The sequence below is a fragment of the Anopheles coustani genome, chromosome 2 (assembly GCF_943734705.1).
Source record: "Anopheles coustani chromosome 2, idAnoCousDA_361_x.2, whole genome shotgun sequence".
In the NCBI taxonomy this organism is placed as follows: Eukaryota; Metazoa; Arthropoda; class Insecta; order Diptera; family Culicidae; genus Anopheles; species Anopheles coustani.
The window spans coordinates 85,419,082-85,427,217 of record NC_071289.1 but is presented as its reverse complement, the minus strand read 5'-3'; positions in this window follow the sequence as shown (position 1 = coordinate 85,427,217).

Here is an 8,136-nt window from a genome sequence, read left to right as displayed (position 1 = left end):
GGAGGCGATCGGCGTCGATCGGCATATATCTGGCTGCTCCGTTGTGCGCCCGCTCTCAATTCGTTCCGGCCACGCCGCTGCACTCTCGCCGGTTCGGTATTGATTTTCCCGGGCTCCTTCCCTCCCCCGTCGCTGAGGTGCGGTTTTTCCTCCCTCCCGCCCACTGCGCGGTTCCGGATGATTAATGCTTGGCCGCGCTGTTGCGTTCGGCGCGGGTTTTTTTTTTGGTATGGGAAAGACGGGACGCCCTTTCTTGCGTTGCGTTCCCTTTGCGTTGGTTCGTTTGATTCGCCCGTCGCTATCAGCGGCGATGTTGGACGGAGGACGGCTCGGTTACACGATAGCGTATCATTAGGGCAGAGGGCCGTCGACCACGTTTGTTCGGTTGCGCTCGGTGGGCATCGGAGGCTTCGTTCAGCGGTAAGGATCGAATTCCCGGGGGCCAGGGAAGAGATGATTGCACCACCAGCCGATAGGGTTGGCAACTTGGGCGAGCCGGCTTCCTCCGGGAAGACCCACGTTCACCCGCTCCACCACTGCGCTTCAGGAACTCGGCGCGCACTGAAACGGAACGGAAAGGAAGCAATCGAAGATCGAACGTTAAACGAAATGGCGACTACTGCGTTGCATGTAGGGTTGGATTGGGTGCTGTGGTGTTAGTGGTGGTTCTGGGTGGCATCGGGAACTTCTTTGTTTCGCAACGAGGCCACCGGGACCCCCGTATCGCGCCCGCTTGACCTAAATCGTTGGTGGTACACTCCCCAGGACATCTCTAGAAATGCGAAAGAACTAAATGAAAACATAACCAAGTAAGTTGGTTACAGCTTTCAAGGGTTTCTTCAGTGTGTATGGATACAATAAGTTTTTGCTCATTATAACAAACCAATCACTCTAAAAATTGTGCTACCCGCAAGCTTCAACAGAATGTTTAAAATGTCACACGAACCTTTTTTCTCTTAGCGACCGAACTCACAACCGATCACACTCGCACGCTACCGAAAAGTGATCCTCCGACTGCGAACCTAACTGCCAAATACCATCTTGCAAGATGACGTGATATGCGACGACGAAGGAACAACCAGGAAAAAAAGCACAACAAGCCTTTTCGCCAACGAAAATAACCCTCCAAAAAGGCACCCCCCCCCGAGAAGAACCCAACCAAGAGCGTTTCGTCTCGCTTCGTGACGTAATTCGGGGTCTTCTCACAGACGGTTGATAGCAAACGGTGGTTTTTTTTATGGTCCTTTCGGTATTCGGAAAGTAACGCAATCGACGAAAGACTTCAACATTGGCAAAAGCAACGAACCCTGCTACGCGTACGAGCAAACGTTTGGTGTGGACTTTTGGGCGTTCTTTTTCCTTTTGTTGGCTTTGGTTCCTTTTCAATCCCTTTTTGCATACCCCCTTCCCCCCTCCCCACGACAACTCGTCAATGTGCCACCTCATACGAGGATCATCATTAACCTGCTCGTCCGCAGGCTCGTGGCCTTCGCGGGAGAAGCAGCAACAGGGCCTATTCATTTGTGTAAATATTTAATATTTGCTAACCCGCTGGCCCCCTCTCCACCTCCCGACCGCCCTCCACTCCGTAGCACCATGACACTCCAGGCCATATCGGTGTAAATCGATCGGCCGTCACATGTGTACATGCCATAGAGCGAGGTACAGCTTCCCTCCCCCCCCCCCCCCCCCACCCCCGCCTCCTCTTCTGGCAGCCTCGAGGCTGGGAACGCGAGCTAGAGATCCGAAAATAAACAACAGTCATGAATATTAATTTTCCCTCTGCCCAGGCCACGACCATTTTTCTGCGGAACGCTAGCGACTTCCAGCCCGATCCTTCGCCCGTTGTCGTCCGTCGCGCCGGCTAAAACTCCTTTCGGGGGCCTTCTTTTCGCTCACGAAAGTGGGGCCCAATTCGGCGACAATGAGTGGCCATTCTTCGCCGCCGTTGCGATGTTGGTTCCACTTTGCAAATGGGTTCATGTTAGGTGATTTTTGCCTCCCCCCTCCCCCCCCCCCCCCCTGGGCCAGCACCCCTTTTCCGACCTGTTTCTGGGGTAAACACCCGCTTCGGGTGGGTGTAACTTTTCGCATACCCAGCATCCGCCGGTGCACATCGAGTGGTGTTGTTTATTTATTTTTGATGTTCAAAATTGCCGCCACACGGAGAGGTATGGGGAAGGGAAAAAAATACGACATCCAACAACCCGTCGGACAAAAGTAATGAATAGGATAAATTGGTATTTTATCGTTACGGAATCGGCAAACAGATTCGTACTGTTTGATTAGTTCATTTGTACGTTACACGATTGGAAGGCGTGCACCTAACCGATGTCAACAGCAATGTCCTCCCCACCGGGGGGGGAGGGGCGAGAAGTTTCATGGACACATACACACGTCAATACATCACATTTTCGGTGACTCACGCGTGACCTTTGGAAGATGATTTCGTTGGTGGATGTAAAAGGTAAACACTCAACGTGGCCTCGGCGGTCGGTGTCTTCCGCCAGGTTAAACGTGACCCAGCAACCTTCCCTAACTAACATTTAATCCAAACAAGACCTCCCCTTTGGAATGATGGTGCCGTATTCCAACACTTTCAAGTAGCACTGCTGGGCACTGTGGTTATCGAAAAACAGTGGTTTTTTTGTGCGTCAAGTAGCACCCTGAAGTATTGTGATTTGAGGATACTTGATTTTGCAAGTGGAGCTCAAGTGCACTGAAGGGTTTATGATTTTATTCTATTTTAAAATCGACTTCGCAAACACTTCGCCACCTGACGTAGCAGTTCGCGTTCACTCCCCACTGGGATTTTTGACCTCACGAAACCATGGGAAACCAAACGTCATTCCGACGACCTTCCCCGATGACCTCTGAAGATAGCGATTGCAAAAGGGAAGGAAAAGGGAGCGAACCGAACTCGATGGTAACGTTAAAAGCTGTGTGCGACCAGCTTTGCACAATCTCGCCCGGCAAAAAAAATGTCGATCATTAGTGAATTCGTGAGTGTTCGATCGTGGGTCAGCTAATCAAGGAACACGAACATTTAAATAGCAAAAAAAGGCTAGAACGAAACGCGAACGCAACGAAGATGGGATTTGGGTTGATTTTATTTTTATTTTTTAGTTGTAATCCACGACACTACACTTAGTCGGTTATAATTGTCTAGCGCTAGCTCTCCCCGTCTGCGATGCTTTTGCACGTTTTCTTGTTGCGCCACCCTGTGACGCGGATTGCAACCGTGATTTCAAGTTGTTGAAGCACCCTTCGCGGGCTGAGTACACTTGTTTGCTTACCGTTTTTAGGCACCCCGATCAGACGACTGATCAGCGGCCCCGGGGTGGCGAGTTTTATGAATTAATTATGGCCTGAGACGACGGACCGCGTCGGATGGCGTCGGAAGCAGTTCAGTGAACGTGCAACAAGTTTCCTCGGGCCCTTGCTCTTGCATGTCGCATTCGTCCGGTCCCGCGGGGGGTTTGGGATTGGTCTTGCGAGGTCCGGTTGAACGGACAGTAGACACATAAGCTATAAACATTTACGAGTCTGTTTGGTGAAGCAATTAGGAGGGATCGTTCGGTCGACGGTTCATGTCCATTCTGCGTTCTAAATAGAACGTTAGAGGTGTGAAACGGCTGCTCCATCAATTCACCGGTGAAATACGACACTATTTGGTGGTGAAGAATGTTACACATAGCCCATAAACAGTAGTGTCTACAGACCATCAAGCTAACATTCGCGGGGAGAATATTAACTACCTTGAATGTCGTGTTGAAATTTAAATTAATTTTCCAAATACCCATTCCTAATTCTGCCAGAATAGAGTGTCGCTCCCAAAGTTGCTGCCAATGCGGAACCAAAACACAGCCAAGCGCTGTGTTGGTAGTGTAAGCGCCTTCCAACCCTCACCGTGCTCCGTTGGGTTCATGCTACAAATGGCAATGCGGCAACCATAAATGGGCCGTCCAGCTTCTCAAGTCTCACGCCAGTTCTAGACAGCTGAGAAAAACCAACCCGGCGTTCGAAGGAACTAATGCGATCGCCGTGCGACCTTGCAACGCGCACGACTGCCCCGTGTATCATTGAACCGCTGTCGCATCACTCACCAACACTCCGGGCGCCTGCTCCGGCGCTACTAAGGGGTCAAACTAAGGTAAGGTACCGATTCGACACGGCGTGCGCCTCGAGCGAAGTCAATCAATGCGAGCAGCAGCAGCATCCGACCTGATGACACGAGCGAGAACTACGAACCCGTTCGAGACTAGGTTCCATACTGGGACGCGATGGCCAAATAGTGCCTCGAGAACCTACAGTCGCCAGTGAAGTGGAAAGGGGATGGGACTGCGTCAGGTGATTGCATCCACCGAACTCGATGCTCGATCGAGTGATCTCGTTACCGCCGGTTATGGAACTGCTCGAAGACGAGGGCAAGAAAAAGCCCCGCTCGACTGGGCTTGGCAAGGAAGTTGAGCATTACACACCGTTTGGACAGCATCAAACAAGATTGGCGAAGGGACGGCGCAACGAGCGGTGGTAATAGGAACAGGTCTTTTCGCTCTTGCAGCTGCTGGACAAATCGGGAGCGATCACATTGTGTGTGTGTTGAAGGGGCTGCTGGTTAGCAAATAATTACCGCCGGAAGTAATCTGCTGCGATCATCGCCGATCCGATCATCTCGGGGCTCGCGGAAGAAAGGAGGAGGGGGTTTTAGAAGTGAAAAAGAAACGATGAATGACGAGATCTAGTTCAAGCATCGCTGGCAGCCTCCCTAATGGTTCCTAGTTGAAGGCAGGGCGCGTTTCTTGTACCTTTAGCTCTTCAGTTGGCTTTTTCTTTCTGGGGCATCATTTCATTTCTCCGCTTTTTGCTGCCTCAGCAAAGAGTTTGTAACAGATCCGACACTTAAACGGGGTTCCCGGGCTGGAATCGATTTACGTAATGATCTGGCACGAGCTGGTCTGTACCGCACGGACACCACGACAGGACACTGAAAATGCCGACTTCTGGTCGGTTGGTTTGTTTTTCGACTTGTTTTCTGTTCATACACAAAAAAAGAGGAAAATGTTTACGCTCATTTACACCACATTAGCCTGCCGGTGGCGGTTGGTATGAAACGAAATGAAAAGCGCTGCAAATTGAACGCTGCAGACTGAAGCGCTACTGATTAGATTCCCTTTTTCGGCACGTTGATTGGCACCGCGGCTTGCATAATATTTCGCACCAATCGCGATCATTATGTCGGTATAATCATATGGGAGAAGTTTGCTATTCAACAACATCCCCAACAAATTATAAGCTGATTCCCTCGTTTCACACCACTTGTTCTTTTCGCGCCTCAGTGTGGGCTGCAAAAGTAAAGAACAACGCAAAAACAACCGAATAAATAAACACCGATCAGCAGATTGGAGGAAGGCACAAAACCAAACACTGAACCAAAGAAAAATGAAACTCGTATGGAGGGAAATGGTGCTGTGATGGTGGCGTGATTGATGGAAATTCTCCGCACGAGGTGTTTGCGCATGTTTCGTACGTCTATTTAGCGAATCTAACATCAACGGTATTGGTTTATGTTTTTCGTAAATGATTGCGGCGAAAAAATATTGCGAAGTAAGCGATAAGGATTGAACCAAGAATCGACACATCAAAGACAATTTTCATATGCAATGAGTCGGTAGAAAGGTCAAATCTACTTTAAAATCTTGCTTACACTTTGAACTACACGTTGAAAAATAAAAAATAGGCTTCATTTTCATCTTCGTGGTTACTAGTTGCTGTTTTCTGTTTTGATATATTTCTAATATCGTAACATGGCTGGATAGATGTGGCGCCTCGCGTAAATTTTGGAGGATGTTACATTGCTTAAAGCCGTACAAAACTAGTGCAAATGGAAAATTCCTCGAGCCAAAGGTGGGTTAGGAAAATTATAAAAACGCTTGATTTATTTTCTACGGCACACGCATTTTCCATCTTTCTTTGTGGCCGCGTTAGATGTCGTAAGTTTTATTCGGAAAAAACATCAATAAATTAAAAAGAAAATTCGCTCGCTAAGTGGTTTTGGTTACGGTTCTCTGGTCAGGTGATTGTTAGTAATTTTCTGCAACACGAGGATTTAGCTTCCGATTGTTTGATAATTTTAAAGCTCAGCCGACACCTCAGATGTAATCCGAAAAGATGGTGCTTATCTATAAACTTTTGCTAGCCAATCGGGTAAATAAATCTAGAATACATTTATTGGCCTTGCATAACCATATCCGAGAAATGCTAATCACAAATAAAATAAAAAATAGCTGAAGAAAGGGACCGCGACAACCCATTCTGTACGTCTCGGTGAAAATCAAATGAGCCGTGAAGCGAAAACAAATCTCGTTAATGGCAGTTTGGCCGGTGTTAATTTGCACCTCCGTTTTCCGATCAATGCGATTTATTTAAGTGGATTGTTTGGTTTTTTCTTCTGCTGTTCGAAACCAACCTTCTCTTCCGTGCTTTGTCTCTCGCCGGACCTGTCGCCGGATTGTTCCGAATGAATTATTCACGATGTCGCCGACGACGACGACGACGACGACGACGATGGATAACATTCACACCTTTCTTCCAGTTTCCGAGTGCCGGGAAAACTTTGCAGACCAGCCCAGGTCGCAGACGGTTTACAGAAGTGCACACCAACGCCATTGTGGCCGAGTTTATTTGTCCGCTTCCAAAGCGACGAACGAGAGTGATCTCGATCGAAACAAAAGGAAAATCCCGACAACACATGAAAAAAAAATGTCTGCGTAATAGCAGCAGCAGCAGCGAAACGCGACGCGATTTTACGCGAGCGAGAAATGTTTCGTTTTAGTTATTTATTTGTGTTGCGCGGACGACCGTCCCGAAAAAAAGGTTTGCGAGGGGTGTGTTGTGTAATGTTTTGGCGAATGGCGGAAATTATAGCGTGCCTCTCCGCGTGCCCGTCCCGGAGGAGGTCGCTTCTTGGTCACTCATTCGGGTGAACATAAAACTGTACCACGGCGGAGCGAGACGATTTATGGATGGGAAAACAAACCAATTTAAAAGCTTTCGGAAAATGTGATGCTTGTTTCGCGCGCAGGTAGCCAACGAAAATGTTGACGTGAAGCTGTTTTGGTTGCTTGTTTATTTGTTTTCGTTTGTTGGATTACTGAGCCGTTCCAGTAGCCCAATTCAAATGTTTTTATTCGCCAAAAACGTTAAGAATTTCTTAAAAGGTGTTAAGCGTTTCCTCGGAAACGAATTGCTTTAGATTGATCAATACTAATTTTACCATCTCAATCCAGATCGAGCAGGATGAGGCCAGTAGCCTTCGGTATGCACCAGGCCCTTTTATGGGGCGTTTTCTACAGAGGCGTACCACTGCAGCTGCCTAAGAGATGAGTGTCTTCGAACGCCACCGTAATTACCGCCTGCGTCCGACTGACGACCAAATCGTGAAGGATGGAAGAAATCGAATGAAAATGAAATAAAATTGGCACATGCACCGGCTGCTGCGCACTTTTCCGCCCGTCCGGCCCTCTGGCAGAGCGAGATGCTACAAACCGGAAGGTGCGCTCCACGGGCGAACGGTGCAGCACATACGGCACAGCACGTTCCGTAGGTGTCACGGTGGTGTGTCCGCCGCAAGTAGCTGCATGAAGAGGAGGACTTATAATTTACTACCGCATTCGCCAACGCCACCGAAATGGCGCGTGAACCGTGTGTAGGATGGCAAGGTGCACCGAAATGACAGTGGCAGCGAAAGATGACGCAGAGGAGAGCAATACCGGAGAGCAAACCTGTCCTCAAAATCACGAGTGGTGGGAAACAGGATCTGGATAGGATTCTGGGACTTCGAATCACTGATATGTGGATCCGGATTTGTGCTCAAGGCAGGGTATCTCAGAGTCCGAATCCAGAATTCAATTTCTTTGAAGTTCAGATCCATTGGTATCTGGATCTATCGATACTGCAATCCGGGATGAGGATCCTTGGGGATATTGAGTTAAAGTCTGTCAAAGGTCGCCGCAGAAATTTGAAACAGATTTAGAAGATCAGCACTTAGTCGATTTGCAGACTACGCTTTGCAGACTCAAAGCAGAGAGTTACAGAGGGTTCAAATCCGGTATCAGGATCCATCTCCAGAGTCCG